General features: G+C 39.5%; 1 protein-coding gene across 2 annotated transcripts in view; it reads left to right on the top strand.

Annotated features, from left to right (window-relative positions):
• Positions 1-17,900, top strand: part of DLGAP1 (DLG associated protein 1) — a 640,732-nt gene that overhangs the window by 111,809 nt on the left and 511,023 nt on the right. The window contains exon 2 of one of the 2 annotated variants that reach the window (XM_038393157.2): positions 3,812-3,960. The exons of the other annotated variant lie outside the window; for it this stretch is intronic. The gene's annotated coding sequence lies outside the window, so the exon portion shown is untranslated. The remainder of the gene's footprint in view (positions 1-3,811; positions 3,961-17,900) is intronic. 2 annotated transcript variants of the gene reach the window in all.

The raw sequence follows: 17,900 nt of genomic DNA, 5'->3' as shown, positions 1-17,900 counted from the left end.
TGGAGGGAACAATCTTTATACTCCAGGGAGGTCAGGAGGCCCAACTGCTATACAGAGAGACAAGAAAAAGGAACTCCTGACCCCTCTAGCCCCAATTGTACATTCACAGAGAAGACTTACGCAGTCTGGCCCATCAGTATTCTCTACATGTGGCCCAGTCTGTTGGATGAAACTGGAGTGCTCCCTCAAGATGTTTTTATGTTGAATGAAATCTCATCGGGGACTGCTTTTAAAGATAAAGGGTGAAATCCTGCCTCATTGGAATGGATGGGAATTTTTCTATTGACTTCAGTGGGGCCAGGATTTCACTGAGCTCTTTATGTCCATAGAAAAGTCCTGTATCTCATGAATTCCTTTTATGGGTCTGTTGTTCATGATTTATGGTACTGTAGCTTATGTTAAGAACAAAACTCCAAAGTGAAATTCAACTTTATTTGCTGAAGTTTTACACTCAGCAGTAGCATTTTTGCTGATCAAGTTCACTTTGCTGATGTGCTTCCAGGTAGTTTCACAACTGGAAATGTGCAGCAAGCTGAAATACTTGTGATTGACTGAAATTTCCTGTTAACTCCTGTCAAGGTTCCTTCCCCACTCTGAACCCTAGGGTACAGATGTGGGGACCTGCATGAAAACCTCCTAAGCTTACTTTTACCAGCTTAGGTTAAAACTTCCCCAAGGTACAAACTATTTTACCTTTTGCCCTGGGACTTTATCGCTGCCACCACCAAATGTCTAACCGGTATATTACTGGGAAAGAGTCCGTTTGGAAATGTCTTTCCCCCCAAAAATCCTCCCAACCCTTACACCCCCTTTCCTGGGGAAGGCTTGATAAAAATCCTCACCAATTTGCATAGGTGACCACAGACCCAAACCCTTGGATCTTAAGAACAATGAAAAAGCAATCAGGTTCTTAGAAGAAGAATTTTAATAGAAGAAAAAGTAAAAAGAATCACCTCTGTAAAATCAGGATGGTAAATACCTTACAGGGTAATCAGATTCAAAACACAGAGAATCCCTCTAGGCAAAACTTTAAGTTACAAAAAGACACAAAAATAGGAATATACATTCCATTCAGCACAACTTATTTTCTCAGCCATTTAAAGAAATCAGAATCTAACGCATATCTAGCTAGATTACTTACGAAGTTCTAAGACTCCATTCCTGTTCTATCCCCGGCAAAAGCATCACACAGACAGAGAGAGACCCTTTGTTTTTCCCTCCCTCCAGCTTTGAAAGTATCTTGTCTCCTTATTGGTAATTGTGGTCAGGTGCCAGCGAGGTTATCCTAGCTTCTTAACCCTTACAGGTGAAAGGGTTTTTCCTCTGGCCAGGAGGGATTTTTAAAGGTGTTTACCCTTCCCTTTCAGAGTAGCAACCATGTTAGTCTGTATTTGCAAAAAGAAAAGGAGTACTTGTGGCACCTTAGAGACTAACAAATTTATTTGAGCATAAGCTTTCATGAGCTACAGCTCACTTCATCAATTTCATTTTTGGGTTGTTTATTCAGAAAACTTTTAAAAATGCACTTTTGCAAATAGTGCAATGCTGCCATGTTTGCTATTAAAACAAAAAATGAAAAAACCTCCACCTTTTCCTCTGGTGTAAATGGAAATGGGACACTTGATCATTTGATTGGAAGAAATTCACGTGTGTGAAAACTGTGCAACTCCCTTTTATTTTTATGGGATGAGCAAAAGTGTATGGAGATGGAGAGGACAGGTGTATCTATGAAGCAATAGAAAGTTTAGGAATAATGCCTTTCATTGAAAGTGAATGTGGTGAATTTTTATTTTCTTTTTTTGAAGAAGACAGGAGAGTAGCTGTAAGAGACACCTTTACCAGAAATGTCAGGTTTTTTACATAGATACATTGTGTATTTGGATTATCAATCAGAGAAGGTGGTTATGAGGGTAAAACTAAACAGCCCAGAATGTAGTAGGGAGAGGTTCTCAAACTGTGGTTTGTGGAGTACTTGGTGGTGGTTTACAGAGAGGTGGCTGGTCATATGGTCCTGATTCTTCTTTCAAGCCACTAAGTCATATAAAAGACAGATAAATACACATTTACTACTTTCCTGATATTATTTTTCCATGTAAGCAACTATTGTAGTTGCCTTAAGGACATTATATGTGGGAAAGGAGGTGATTTGTGGCCCTATCTTTGGTTCATGCTATGAAATATTTGAGAACTCTTGTAGTATGGATGAAAATGTCATGAGTTCTGCCTGGACTAGTTCAAAGTTTAGAGATTCTGAAGCAAGGGCTCTCTTTGGCTACAATCTTTTTGGCGCAGGGAGATGGGTGAGGAAATCGTATTGCACGAGCCTTCTCTCTCACACGCTGATATGAATTGTTAGTTTCTTTGTGCCTCTTGATATTGGGTCTGTTTTCATTAACTTTCCTTTCATATTTACATTGTTTCTATTTATGTCCTCTTATCTAAGTTGGACGAAGAACAGGAAACTGCCATGGATTATCCATGCCATTAGGAAGAATTTTAAATGCAATAATTATTCTTCTTTTATCAAAGCCCATTACTTTGAGTTGCTGGATGCTGCAGCTAAAAATTTATCCAAATCGCTCTTTGTTTCTTCCATTCCTGCAGTGATTATTAGCAATTTTAAAAAATCTGACAGGAAACCTAAATATCTATATTATATGGTTGTTTAAAATGTGTTGAATATGCCATCAGCAAAGGAAGAAATATCCCAACTAATGAATGAAGTGTGAAAGAAAGAAATTTATTCACTGCAGTCAGCTGCTGTCAGTGTGGAATATGTAACACAGATTGAGCAATGAATAGATTGGAGAAAAGGGGAATGATTTTTGGAAGGGGAGGGAGGGAGGGGTGGCTGTTCTTTAGAAGACAGAATTATTACAGACAGACTATCCCTTTTTATGTGCAGCTTTAGTTAATCAAATGCTTTGCAGCATCTGACAACTTGGGTGGTCAATGATGGATAGCTGACTCGTTTCACTGTAAAAAGAAAAGGAGTACTTGTGGCACCTTAGAGACTAACAAATTTATTTGAGCATGGTGCCATGACTCGAGTCACGGCACCATGCTAAATAAATCTGTTAGTCTCTAAGGTGCCACAAGTACTCCTTTTCTTTTTGCAAATACAGACTAACACGGCTGCTACTCTGAAACCTATTGTTTCACTGTGGTTTTCCTACCCTACCTGCTGTCTGCTTTGCTGTGTATTGAACTCAGTTTATGGATTTTCTTGGCAATACCATATGATTTTGGCGGTATTCAGTAGTGTCTAACAGTAATGTGCTACCTCGCTCTTCCTAGTTTTTCAGGAGACTTTGTACAAAGTTATTAGTTGCAGTTCTAGAGTTGTGCACCTGCTAATCTCTTCCTTTTCAATGAAAGACATTATTCCTAATCTTTCTATTGCTTCATAGATACACCTGTCCTCTCCATCTCCACATCATTCACTAAGAATCCTACCACGTTTTTTATTATTTGTAAGGGTAACAAATAAGGGCTTTGTTAGTGAAATGGTTAGATACCATATGATGTGTATAATATAAACACCTAGATACAGTCAAATAGATTCTTAATGTCAGCCGGGAATGAAAGTGTACGATTAAGTGCATCATTCAACTTTCACAAGTGTCTCCTGCTTTGCAAGTTAATTAGAAAGTCTTAATTACTTTTCAAGAAATATTCTTCTGTAACGAGGAATTATATATATCTCAAGGGCTTCTTTTCACAGTTTCAAATAAGATTTTATTAATCTAAAATCTGTAGCTCTTCAGTTGACTTATATTTGTTTGTCTTTTTTCTTTTATTCCTTTGGCAGACAAAGTTCCTAGGAAATCGCAAGAGTCATATTGTTCAGGATTTCAAAGAGCTGTCATTTATCTTTGTGGATACAAGTAACTGACAGTGGTGCCCCAACCATCAGTTCAAGCTTCTTGAAAAAAGGCTTCTGTACAAACGGCATGAAAGGTAATCCAATCGCAGCAGGGCCCCCCCGATGTACATCAGCTCTGCTTAACATTTTTCTCCCCCATCCTTCTTCCTCATTCAGACCTCCTAATTCTCACTCTGAGGAGTAGTTAATCAGACTGGCTAATTCCAGGATTCTAACTAAAAAAGGATAGTTTCTGCTCTCTGATATTTTTCTAGGTAGAAAACAGCTCTTGAAGACAAATCGTAGATGCCTCATATTTGTGCTCCTTGCAATGGAAGGCTGTTGGCTTTAGTCTGTTTTTCAAGAGGTATAGAGTAGTAAGCAAACAGAGAGTGGTGAGCAGTGGTTGGAGATGTACTCTTCTGAATCTCTGTCTGCTATGGAACCATCATACTTTGACTTGACCAGTCCTAAGGCATCTGAACAGTTTCACAGAGATCCAAGTCTTTGACAAAGGAGCCATTACAGAAGCTGTTGCTTTGACAAAGATCTTCTGAAATGAAATGTGAATGCCCAGGATTAGAAAAACCCATTGCCTTGCATTGAGTTAATCCCCACCTTTCAGATGCCAGGAATGTTATTGGAGCCCTATAATAAAAAAGAATCTTGCACCCCCCCCCCAAACTTTGCATTGCCAGGTCAATGAACAGAAGTAGTCAACATAAACCACGTTTTCTGGTGGCTACCCACAACATGTAAGAATTCAGTTATAATGAATAATGCTAACAATATTTTGATAATGAGCAAAAAAGTCTTACCCTCTGACAGACTTCCAAATTCTCACAATATACAATTTTTAAAATTCCAACAGTTTTTATTTTTACGCTAGTAGAACCCAAGTAGTTATGAGACTCTGAATGTGATCTTCTTTTAAGGCTAATTTTAATTTATTAGAATTTGGAAACTAATTAAGAGATTTGCTTGAAAATAGTTCAGTTTCTTTAAAAAACAATCAAGCTTTACTCAGGGTTTCTGCACCAGATTTACACTTTTTTCCCCATAGGAAACAAAGAGGTTGAATATCTGCTTTAAATGCAAAATGGAGCCTAACATTCAGTAGTGTTGCTCCTGATGCAATATTACCCTTAAAGAACTCTGAGTAGATCTACCTCTGAAAGATATTTTAAAAAAATCCAGAAGAGGTGGAATATGACAGATTTCAGAATGTTTTATACAACTTTCAACAAGAGGCAATTTATAGCAACCTTAGCTTTATGTAACTTCTAACTCTGATTTTTAGTGGCATAATTTAGAGAAGCTGTAGTGCTTTCACTATAATTTTAAGGAATATGTAATCAGTCTATCTAATCTATTTTAAGCATTTATAAGGAAGACATCACGATAGTTTCTAGGTGCTAATTCTGAATACAACTGACAGCTTGCCATATACTTGTATTATACAGAATACCAAAAAGGAAAATGTGTGTGTTTGTTTTTAAAGACAGTCTGCTTACTGCAATCCCGGGTTCCAGAATTGTGCCATTAGCAAAGCCTATATTAAGGAATCTGCATTCATTGTGAATCTCACTCTTTGGTCTGGGGGAAACTCAATTTGTCCTCGAAAAGTGATGCTTTTGGTTTCTGGAGGCCAGGTACTTATTGTCGTAGTCATACAATACTCAGGAGTGTCAAAAACATCAAGCAAGGGTGATTTCATATCATCTTAGCTGAAAAGTGATCTGCATGCATGGATCCAATTGCAGTGGCCTGGATTTGGAACATAATGAACAATATGAAATTTTCAAATGAAGAATAAAATATACCTAGGAGAAACCTGCAGTATGGCCTAGTACCTTTTGTATGCATATAGCTGGAAGTAGTTGAACAATCTTGAATAATTTATTCATTGAATTTTCTGATATTATTCAAATAAATTATTCAGATATTTTGCTCATTATTTGCTCGGCTTATAGAGATGGGTGAATAATTCATGAACATTTTCATTGAATGGTTTAATCAGGGAATCTTCTTAATAAATGTTTTCATTATTCGTTCTGTTCTACCTATAGCAGCATCTGCCCAAACCCTGCTCTTAGACATGCAATAAATATACACTACTTCGCAAGTGTAGGAATTTTGTTATATGTTGTATGGTAGGGTACACTAGCTGTCTGAGTCTTAGGAGAGGCAGGAGATAGGTGGCAGTTAGAAAGCTGAGGGGCTTACCTCAGGCCAGTGAGGTAAGGGCTAACAGCTGGAACATGAAATATCTGAACCCTGTGGGCCTTTCAGGAGGCCAGTTGGAGCATATAAGAGGAAGTGCAAGCTAAGAGCATTGGACTAGGAGTGGTTAAAAGAACAGCAGCTGGTCTGCGTCTCCAGGAGTCAACACTCCTAGTGTCAATGGAAACCTGTTTTGTTTAGGGTGCATATATTTTCAGCCTGTTTTCTCCCCCATAACATGACCGAAAGTGTGAATAGTTGTGACCTATGGTAATGAATAGAGCTGAGTGGACACATCATAGCAAATTGTATACTTGAGAGTTCAGCGTCTCTTTCTGCTTGTCACTTATTTGAATGTATTTGTTCAGATTTTACTGAACAGATTATTTTGGGCCAGATGGTGCACTGGTCCTACTCTTCCTCACAAAGGAACAGGAAGAAGTAGGCACTTCACCCTCAGGGCCCCCCTCCTTGCACAGTTTGCATAAGGCTTCCTAGATTGCTGCTCTTTGGAGCATTGAGGCTGTGCCAGAGATGTGCCTCTCTCCTGCCAGGAGCAAGTTGCCAGGAGGACCAGTGAGTAGTTGCCATATAAACATACCAATAGTAACATTCCATTTACTGGTGTGTAATTGTCTGCCATCACGGCAGCCTTGGACACAATGCAGTTGTGAGTGTACAGTACATCCTCATTGTACATCCTCAAAAAGTACATCCTCAAAAGTTGCAGTCAGACTCTTTTTGATTCATGTAACTGCTTCTTGGCCATGGTGAGAAGTTTTGAGAAAACCTTCTCCCTTTTGTGTTAATAAGCAGTGCCCTGCATAATATTCATTAGCTGCCTTCACTAATGTAGTATTGCTAGACTCAGTCAGTAAAAAATTAAGAGTCGGCCCCTCCCCCTATAATAAATTTGGATTAAAAACGATGCGATTTTTTTAAAAAAAAATCTGAATCCAATTCATTTGCCTCTTGGATTTTGACCCTTCAGGATTCACGTGCTCCAGCTTTTCTCCACAACCATGAGGGCTAGAAACATTTTCATTTTTTTTAAATGTAAGCTGAGATACTCCCCTAATGACATGATTTTAGATGGTAGAGATTTCAGAAAATGTCATAAGACTAATGGTGAAATTGCAAGACTTGGGAACACTGCTTCTGATCAGCGCATAGTAAGGTGTAATGGTAGCAAAGGAAGGAAATACGTCAGTTTCACCAGGCATGTTTAGGCCTAAACACAAGGGCTAGTAATCAAATTAGTACCAGAATAAAATTGTCTTAACCACCAAGACCTTCATCTAGTCACAGGCCAGAATATTCTGCTGCAGAGCAATGTTAGATGTTTTTGTTCTTTTTGAAAAGGGTGGGGGAGGCCTACCTTTTGAGTTCAGAAGATGTATATGTTGTGCAGTCGGAGAGAGCTGTCAGTTTGCTATTATCTGGAGCAGAAGGGTCATCTGAGGATGAAAGGGATACATAAGGATGCTGCCACATTACTCAAAATAATTTTCATCATGGGGAGTATTTAAAGGAAAGTATCACTAGTATTCGGCAGGAAAGAACGGCACAGTATTTTGAGCGAACACCGATGTCCAAGGACAAAGTGTGCATGCCATTCAGGAACAGAGTAGAAAGGATCGTTTAATGGTCAGTGCAGTGGACTGGGAACTTGAGAGTTCTGAATTTCATTTCCAGCTCTGTCACAGACTTCCTGTGTGACCTCAGACACATATAAAATGTATTCTGATTGACTCTCTCTCTCTCTCTCTCTCTCTCTCTGATTAAGAATAGTTTATTCTTATGGATTAGTCTCCCATAAAGAAACTATTATTTCGGTGCTAAAACATTATTTATGGCCCTTTTTTGTTTTATATTTTAAAAAAACAATTAAACAAGACCTTGGTGAATCTAGACAAGTAGGAAATTCCCAGGGTGTATGGGGGGGGGAAGTGCAAACAGCCAAGTGTGATTATTAAAGTATGGTAGTTAATAGATTTTTAAATAGTGTAAATTAAAATACAGGAGAGAGACAATGATATACAAAGAGTGAGCAGATAAGATTGCCTATTTACCACGTTCCAACAAATAAACACTTCCTTGACTCCTTTAGTGTGTTTTCTGTTGTTTCATTTCTCTTATTTAATATATGTTGACATCTGGTGTGAAAAATTTCTGATTTTTCTCAGCTTTGAAAAAAACTGTATGGAAAGAAGTTGTCTTTTAATCTTGCATTTTGACTACATAATATCTTTATTGTAAGTCTCCCTGTATGAAGTTGTATATATTTAAAAATGGGGAAAATGTTCATTTTATGTGTAACAAGTGTAGGCCAGTACCTGCCAAGTCTGACAGTGGATAGTATAAAAAGGTAGCATGCTAATACCTTAATACCAAAGTGATGTTACATGTCTGAATAACAAAATTAAAATGAGAAGCTCATTTTGTGAATTAAAGATAATTTAGGAAAGATTTATATCCTGTTGTTACAGCCATTAGAATATCAATATTATTGGCTTGGTCAGCCAGCCTTAAAATGAGGATTTTAATTTCTGTTCCTCTTTGCTGTAGGGTTGTTAGTTTTATTTGTACCTTTTTTAGTTGCAGAGCAGAACTTTTTCATATGACAAACAAATTAGCGCAAGTGATGCCAACCGTTGGTTGTAAGTGGAGTGACAAAGTTTGCAAACTTTACCAGCAATTTTAAAGGAGTTATTAAAGCAAGATATTTCTTGGAATGATTTTGTTTCCTATCTGACTGATGTGTAGCCTGTGGCTTTTCTTGAGAATGTGATAGATATCAATAGTACCTTTCCTGTGAAATAAATAAGGAGGATTTATTTTAAAATTTCACTGATAAAAAACTGTGCAGACAGGTGCTCTTTCCTTGTTTCAAGAAGATATTCAGTGTTTACTTTCAAGCTGCAACAGTTTAACTGGGAAATGTGAAACTGATCTCCTATTCTACTTAGCGCTTAGAGGAGGAAGTCCCTCACTCCAAAGAGTATCAATTTGTTGGATGTTGATTCTTTTTAAAGAAGCAGCTTTTTTTTAATGTCCTTGTGACAGGCCTCAGTTGGACCACACTAGTCAAGTTATTCAGGATTTCTGGTAATTGTTCTTTGAGGGCTTGCGTATCTCTGTAGAGGTGTGTGAACAAAAAACATATCCACGCGATGGCACTGTAGAGGTGTATGAACAAAAAGCGTATCACCCACATGATTTACTGAGTGGTACTTTTTTTAGTTGCTTGATGCTTACATTTTTTATTCTCTTCCTTTATTTTTTATTTTATTTCAAACTTTAGTTCTTAGTAGTATTTTCCAGCCAGGAGGGTCATTGTGCCCCACCCAGTAGTGGGGGACCCTGACCACGGTCCCCAGATTTCAAATTTACTCAGGCTGCAGAGAGACTGTGCCAGTCAGTGGCCCTCAGTTGCACTGTCTCAAGTGCTTGTGTGAAGGTTGTGTAAGATCAGTTTGTCCATTAGCCTAGTTGTCATGGAATCAAGACCAGGAGAAGGAAGTTGAGGGAGGAGCATCTCTGTTACATCTTGGTTGAGGCTGCCCTTAGGCTGGAGTTGGAACCCCATTGGTCATCCATGGCAGGTTCTTTGATTCCTTCTCGAAGTGCTTCCCCCAGCTTTTCTGCAGATAGGAGATGTGGGAGATCCCTGTCATTGGGACTGTCTTCTTTGAGGCCCAAGACTTCAGAACAGTCCTGGCCCCAGAAACACATGAAGAAGGTGGCATTGGGCTCTTCAGAGTCCAGAATGCAAGACTCCTCTACAGAAGATTGTTCAGGTACTGATGGTAGCGCGAGCCCTTTGGCTTGCTGCTCCCTGGTACTAGCTCATACAGAGAGACCTGAGACATCAGTACATCAGTCCTCCGAAGGACTGGCAAGACTGGCTACCTCTTCAGCCGCAGTGGAGCAGTTGTCCCAAATCACTGCGGTACAGCCACCCATATCTGTACTGACTGTGCCAGAGGTTTTTGCTGTGCCCATGGACTTGTTATGCCTGTTGTACCACCTTCACTATTGCTTCAGGTTGAAGACTCTCGGCAGCAGAGATACTGAGATCATCTGCACAGGAACACTCTATTCTGGGGTCATCAGCTTTGGGCTTGGTACCACCTCCTTCCATTTCTTCTGGTCCAGAACCAGTTCCTCCACACTGCATGTGACTGGCGGCTAGGAAGCTGCCCATACTTTCCCTAGTGCCACATCCCTGTTGCAGATCTAGATCTCAGTCACAGAGGTCCCCTTCCGGTACCACACCACCATAGATCTCAGAATACTCTGTGTCTTCATCAGACTCTGAGGTAGGCTGTCGAGTATCTCAATACCAGGAGTCTACAGTTTCCTCCCAATCCACTGCCCACACTTATCAGCATGGGTTTGAGAAGAGCTTAACCAGGGATTGAGATGCTTGGGCCAGATATGTCTGGGGCCCCGGTACTGTTCCAGCCCCATCAGTGGCCCTATTGGTTGCCCTCTAGGATGCCTCCAGCATCCAGCTCTATATTGCCAATAGCTCATATGAGTAGCTCCCTTCTGGGGATCTACTATCTCCTACTAGTACCAAGAGTCTGTGATGGTTGATACCGATCAGCCTTCAGAACCTCAAGCTCAGGATTTACCTGCTCTGCTCTGGAGTTGCAACCTGCCCTGGTACCACAAGAACAGCCTTGAGAGCTAACTTCTTTGCCTCCCCCTTATGCATCCTCCTCATCATGCATCTCTGACTTTTCAGGCATTTCAGAAGCTCTTTAGGAGAATGGCAGCTTTTCTGGGCATTCAAGTGGGGCTAGTGATGGAGAATACCCACAAGCTGACTGACACTCTTCATCCTGTTGTGGTAGGAATGGTAGCCCTGCCTACCAATGAGGCCCTTATGCAGCCAGCCAAAACACTGTGGCAAAGTCCTTCCTCCATTCCACCTATGGCCAGATGAATGGAACATAAATACCAGCTTCTGTCCCAAGGGTTTGAGCAGTTTTATTTACATCCCACACCTGGCTTATTAGTAGCGGCCATGGTGAATGAGAGGAGTTGGCAGGGCTACCTCCAAACTAAAGATCCCCAAAGCTCAAACATTTGGTAGAAAAAATATTCTGCAGTAAGATTACAACTCCGGATCACCAACTATAATAATCTGTTGTCTCAAGGTCTGACCTCTCTAACTGGGAGGCAATGTCCCATTACAAGCAACCTGCTAGAGGGTTCCGGAGAACAATTGTAATCACTCATCACCCAGGGCTGCCTCATGTCTCAATCAGCTCTGCAGGCTTTTTTGGATGCAACATATTCCACAGCCAGGTTTGTGGACTGCCCACGAGGGCAAGTTACACATAAATGTATTTGAGTTGCATGCAATATTCTAGGCATGTTGGCAGTTCCTGCTTTACATTCAGAGCAAAACTGTCCAATTATTCGCTGACAACATCACAGCATTGTCTTATGTGAACAAGCAAGAGGGTACCAGGTCAGACAGTCTCCGTCAGGAGGCAGTCAAGTTGCAGAATTTGTGCATTCAGAGGTCAGTCACTCTCAAGTTATCTCACTTGCTGGGGTTCAAAATGGCCTGGTGGACTGTCTGAGCAGATCCTTCAATTTAAGCATATACATGGGGGTTTTCTATTATTGGTGGATCTGTTTGCAGCTGGGCAGTACAGGAAATGTTCCTGGATCTGTTCCAGGGCTGCTCACAACCTTGGACCAATATTAGATGCTTTTTTATTGCCATGGGACTAAGATCTGATATATGTATACTCAACAGTACCCCTCATTCCCAGGGTCATCCTCAAGCTCAAACAAGACCATGGCAGAATGATCCTTTATAGCTCCAGCCTGGCCAAGACAGACTTGGTATTCAGTTCTGTAAAAAGTATCCACTCAATCCCTTGTTGTTACCAGTAACCAGAGACTTCATGACACAGAGCTAGGGTCCTGTGCTGCACCTGAATCCTCAAGTGCTGTATCTCACATTATGATTGATCAGTGGTTGAATGCAGAGGTACATTGTGTTCAGTAGCAGTCGAAAATGCTCTCCTTAATAGCAGAAAACCTTCCACAAGAGCTACTTACCTGAGTAAGTGGAAGCATTTCTCTATCTGGGCAACTTCCCATAATATGTCCTTGGCTCAGATTAAGAGTCAAACAATCTTGGGCTATCTGTTGCACCTTGAGGAATCAGATCTAGCCATCAGCTCTATTCGGGTGCATCTCAGTGTTTCACCCTATAGATGGGTAGACTGTGTTCATTAACCCTATTATGACCAGATTCTTGAAAGTTCTAGATAGATATCCAACTTCTTCTTGGGATTTGAATTTAGTGTTGTATATTCTTATGGATCTTCCTCTTGAGGTCCCAGCACCATGCTTGCTCCTACATCTGTCAGTGAAGATAGCTTTCTGAGTTGCCATCGCGTACTCTCCTAGGAGAGTAGAGAACTGAATGCATTGTTCACTGATAACCATATACAGTTTTCTTCAAGGACAAGTTTCAGCTTAGACCACACCCTAAATTTCTCTTATAAAGAGACTTCAACCTGAATCAGTCCGTATATCTGAGTTTCTTCCCAGATCTTTATTTCTTATGCCAAACATTAGAGAGACAAACCAGTCATGACTCAGAGATTCTTGAAATGGATCAACACCTCCATCACAATATGTTAGACTGTCAAAGGGGTAATGCCTCCTGGCAAATTCACAGCATGCTCAAGTAGAGCACATTCAGCCTCTGCAGTGTTTGTGGCACACAATGCCCTGATTATGGGCAGCAACATGGTCTTCTCTTCCAACATTCACTAGAAGTTATGCACTATCTGCTGCACTGCAGGAAGAGGCAAATGTAGGTAATGTGGTTCTACAACCCCTCCTCCAGTGAGGACTGACCACTGGGGATAACAGCTTGAGAGTCACAACTAAATGAATTTGTCTGGTCTAATTGCAGTGGTATCCAGGGAGATAAGAGGTTTGAGCTATAGTTCTATAGTGTAAGTTAAAACGGAGAGAAGGTTTGCAATGTGATACATCACATTTGGAAATCAGAATATGTAAGCCTTGAGTCAGTGGTCAGCTTGTATCATGCAGCCTGTGACAGAATGCAGGTAAGCAAACAGGTAAGTTTGCACTCTCACATCTGAGTGATCAGTTCCCCTTGAGAATGCTGATTATTGTTTATTGATTATTATATCATTATTAATGCTGTCATTAGATAATCAGGCTGGCCTACTGGATGGCCTAAAAAAGCCAATTACCCCATCAATCCATGGGTGATAAAGAGGCAGGAAGGAAGTGCCAGGAAGAGAGGGAGGGGAGACCAGGGCTAGTTGAGTTCAGAAACACAGAGGCCTCAAGGGAGGGAGACCTCACTTCCCCTCAAGAGTGCTGTACATAGACTGTTGTACGGGGATTGTTGTAGAAATGGCAGAAGGAACTTAAAATAAAAGAATAAAGTGAAAGCACAACCACTGCAGTCCTTGCAGTTTCTGTGGGGAGAAGGCGGGAGAGGAGCTACGCCCTGTGGCACAACTATTTTTGTGTGTGTATTTAACATGTACTGGTAATATTTAATATTATCATTGTTTAAATAGCATTCAGAGTAACAATAGCATTCAGAGCATGTATTAACAGTCCCATGAAAGGTGTAAAGATAATGTAATTGGGTTAGAGATCACCTAAGGTATGTCTACGCTGCAAGATAAGGTGTGATTGTAACACGGGTAGTCATACATGTACAAGCTTTAATTTAGCTAGCCTGGGTAACAATAGTAGTGTAGATGTGGCAGCATGGCTAACAAACTGAGTAACAGGCTCCTTAGTAGCTTATATTCTGGTGGCTATACCATGGTGAAGTACATGCTGCCATATCAACATTACTGTTATCCGTACTAGCTAAATTAAAGCTTCCATGTGTCTACAATCATAACTTCACTTGAGACATACCCTCAGGGGCTTTCAGAGGGTTATGGAGTCTCCATTTCTGGGGCACTGGATTAAAGCGACACAATGTTGGTAATAAAGCGAGACAATGTTGGTATCATGTGCAGGTATCCTGAATAAAATGAGTTGATGGTTTGACTCCATTAGTTGTTGGACAGTTATTCACATCAGAAAATATGTCTATCACAATTGGCTCCTTTCCCAGCACAGTGGGCAGGCATTGAACACTCATAAAAATTAGCCTACCTTCTTGTTTGGAGCTGGTCAAGTTTGAGGTACATTGGTGGGATGTTTTATGAAAGTTTGCACTGTTGCTGCCCCTGGTATACCTGTCTGAGGGAAAATAGAGAGTGTCAGTCTCTAGGATTGCCAGTCTGCCAGTCTCTAGGATTGTCTTTTAAATCAAAGAGTGGTGGTAAGTAAATATCACTTTACTAATTTTTACCCTAAAGTGCTAAGCACTCCACAGGACCAGCTTTCAGAAGGCATCCTGAAATAAGAACAATTTCAGTTTAAGATCTTTGGGGTTGCCATTTTTACGATGATCTTGTTCAGGCCTCCCCTCCCCCCATCCCCTCACTCGATACCCTTGACAGGGAAATCTGCAATCTCTGATACACCAGTCTAGATCAATTGGGTCCTAAGCTTGTATCATATAAATCACAGGAAGAGATACGAATAGAACTACACTGAAGATTATTACACCGTGGACTCTTGTTTCTTCTTTGATGTAACGACCAGTTCTCATCCTCCCTCTCTCAGAGCTGATCGCAAAGCATGACCCTGCCACATTGTTACTTAAGCAAAGCTTTTTTCAAAAACAAGTTAAAAAGAAACCAAGAAAAAGACTGAATAAGTATTTTGAAGTGTCAGGACGTTAGTTAGTATTTACTTCTTTTTGCTTTGTACAAATGTTAAGGTGGGAAGATACCAGTTTTCCAGAACCTTTTTTTTTTGGGGGGGGGGGTCAAATCACAATTTGTGTGGACAAAACAGTCTGGATAAAGAAAACTGACTTAGTTTCAGCAGAATGAATAAAGGGGTAACATATAAACAATGATACTGAAATAGGTCCTTCTGGTCTTACTCATATTATCAAAATAATTATTTTTTGTAATAGTAGTATTTTTAATTGCTGTGCTCAACATAAGCCATTTAAAGGGAATTAAATTGTAAGGTGCATTGGCTATATTTATCTCATCTATAATTACGTTACTGAGATTGCTTTGTAATCTGTTGTCACCACTAAACATAGCAAAACAAAATAAACATCTGGTGAAGCGTTAAGCACTGAGATCATATAGCCCATTATGTATTAGTAAATTATAAGTAATGGAAAAAAACCTCCAATCATTGGTCCTACTATAGGATTACCTCAGTGAAAGGCATTTTTAAACTAATGAAGATCTAATCTGTGCAGTTCTTCTTTGTACAGCACCTTTCTTGTAATTAATAATTAAATCACCCCCATTTACTCCCTCTGTATTAAAGAAAAACACAATGTAGCAAAGTAGTTGGAAATTGAAGATGGAGGGGATATAATGAGATAACACTAATTGAAAAGCATATTAACAACTCTATTTGTACTTCAGTTCAGCACAGTGATACAATAGCCTCTTGAGCAATTTTTTTTTTTACTCCTTTATTCCAAACAGATACTCTTCCAGCCTGACCTTTGAAAGCAGCCCAGATTCTCTACAAATGAATTCTATCAGAGCTATTCAGATAGTGTAAATTCACAAACAATTAAATGAATTTGAAACTTGGTTGTGATTTAGCCCATTTATAACACTTGATGGCGTGAAAGCCAATTTCATTTCCATGCAGAATTTTGAGGGCACCCCAAACTGGGAAGAAAATCATTTGAAGCTATGGGGTGCAGCAGCATCCCTAGTTCCAGCACCTATTCATGTGAGTAGACCCATTGACTTTAATGTTGTTGTTGTTTATGGTGGTTTTGAATTACAGCTGCTTCTGTATGCCCCATTCAGAGACTGAAGCCCCCCTTCTGCCGTACAAGCACAGAGCCGGAGATGTTCCCTGCACTTAAGAATTTACATTATAAATAGACAAGTTAGACAATATTTTTACTTCTGTGTTTGGCACTGGTGCAACCTCTGCTGGCATATTGTGTCTAGTTATGGTCTCCACAATCACAATCCACAGGGAGGATGTTGATGTATTGGAGCGGGTTCAGAGAAGAGCCATGAGAATGATTTTTTAACAATTAGAAAACATGCTTCATAGTGATAGATAGAAGGAGTTTAGTCTATTTAGCTTAACAAGGAGAAGGTTAAAGGGTGGCTGGATCAAAATCTAAAAGGACAGAGAAGGAATATTTGGTAATGAGCACTTCACTTCAGCAGACAAAGATATAACAAGATTTGATGGCTGGAAGTTGAAGCATGATAAATTCAGACTGAAAATAAAGTGTAAATTTTTAACAGTGAGGGGTAATGAATCGTTAGAACTATTTATTAAGGGTTGTGGTGGATTCTCAATCACTGGCAGTTTTTAAATCAAGATGGATACTTTTTTTAATAATATGCTCTAATTCAAAAGGAATTATTTTGTGGAAATTATTTGGCCTGTTACACAGGAGGTCAAACTAGATGATCACAGAGGTCCCTTAAGACCTTGCAATCTAGGAATCTGTTAATCTATGAATCTATAATAAATAGATGGCATACAAACAAAATGTTAAGTACAAAACTTGGTGCTATGTTTTTTTGTTTAATTCCCCTAAACTATTCCTTTATCCCCTTTACTCTGTGTATGAGTGTTCCAGTGCTGATCCATAAAGTCCTTTCTTCAGTCTGCCCACATCTATCTTACTTAAGCACTTTGCAGGACTGGGTCCGTTGTGCCTACTTCAGTCCCATGCTAGCCTTTGAGCAAGTGTTCCCTATTGTCAGCATTCATTGAGAATTCTTTGACATTTGAAAATTACTCTATGGATAGGCACAATGGGAATGTACCTTTACCTGTGCTGGTTCTCTGTTAGGAAGAAAGTTAAAATTATATGATGTCTATTTTATATTCATGTCTTTATTGGATTTGCTATTACCCTTCATAACTGGACTCTTCCAGTAGCTTGCTGACTGAGATCTTTGAAAAGACCACAATGAAGCAAGCTTTAATTTTAGAGCTCAAATCCTTTCTATGAATTTGATGAAAATGTTCAATATCTCATAAAGAATTTCTTTCTAGTTAGAATTTTTGCAGTTATTATAGCTGTCCAACTTTCTCAACTTGATCTTTGTAAATTCTGTTTCAGAAATGATTCCTGAGCTACCAACTATATTTTTGCAAAAACTTCTATGGTTGACTCCATTCCAATAACTGTAAAATATTGTAGAAGAAAAGGAGAGTGGTTATCACATAATCCAGACATTTTCAGATTCTGTGACGCTGTTATTGCAAAAATGGTTATAGAGAGAGCTGGTAATTACAAAACTAATTTATACTGAAAATAAAATAACCATTTTACAATAATGTGAAGATTCTTGAGTGGAAATAGGCAAAACCCTGGATTCAAATACCTACAAACGTTAGGATCTTTGATCTTAACTTTAACTTTGCAGATTAAAGACCATCTTTATTTCTGAGTGACTAAAACCAACAAAAGCAAGGAAATTCAGCTTGCTGACTCTTCGTCCTTAATACTGCAATGGGTTTGGAAAAGTTGTGTTTTTTTCCTTATATCTATAGAACAGTGCAATTACTTAACTTCTGCTTTCTTCTTTATGGCATATGAGAATATATGCTATTTTCTTGTTGTCATAAGCTTTTTTGATCCTGTATATCCTTGGCACAGTTCTTGTTAGATGCCTGATGTTTGGGTATATTGTAGGATTTTGCATAA

The sequence above is a fragment of the Dermochelys coriacea genome, chromosome 2, assembly GCF_009764565.3.
Source record: "Dermochelys coriacea isolate rDerCor1 chromosome 2, rDerCor1.pri.v4, whole genome shotgun sequence".
Classification (NCBI taxonomy): Eukaryota; Metazoa; Chordata; order Testudines; family Dermochelyidae; genus Dermochelys; species Dermochelys coriacea.
This window is presented reverse-complemented; position numbering and strand designations above follow the sequence as displayed.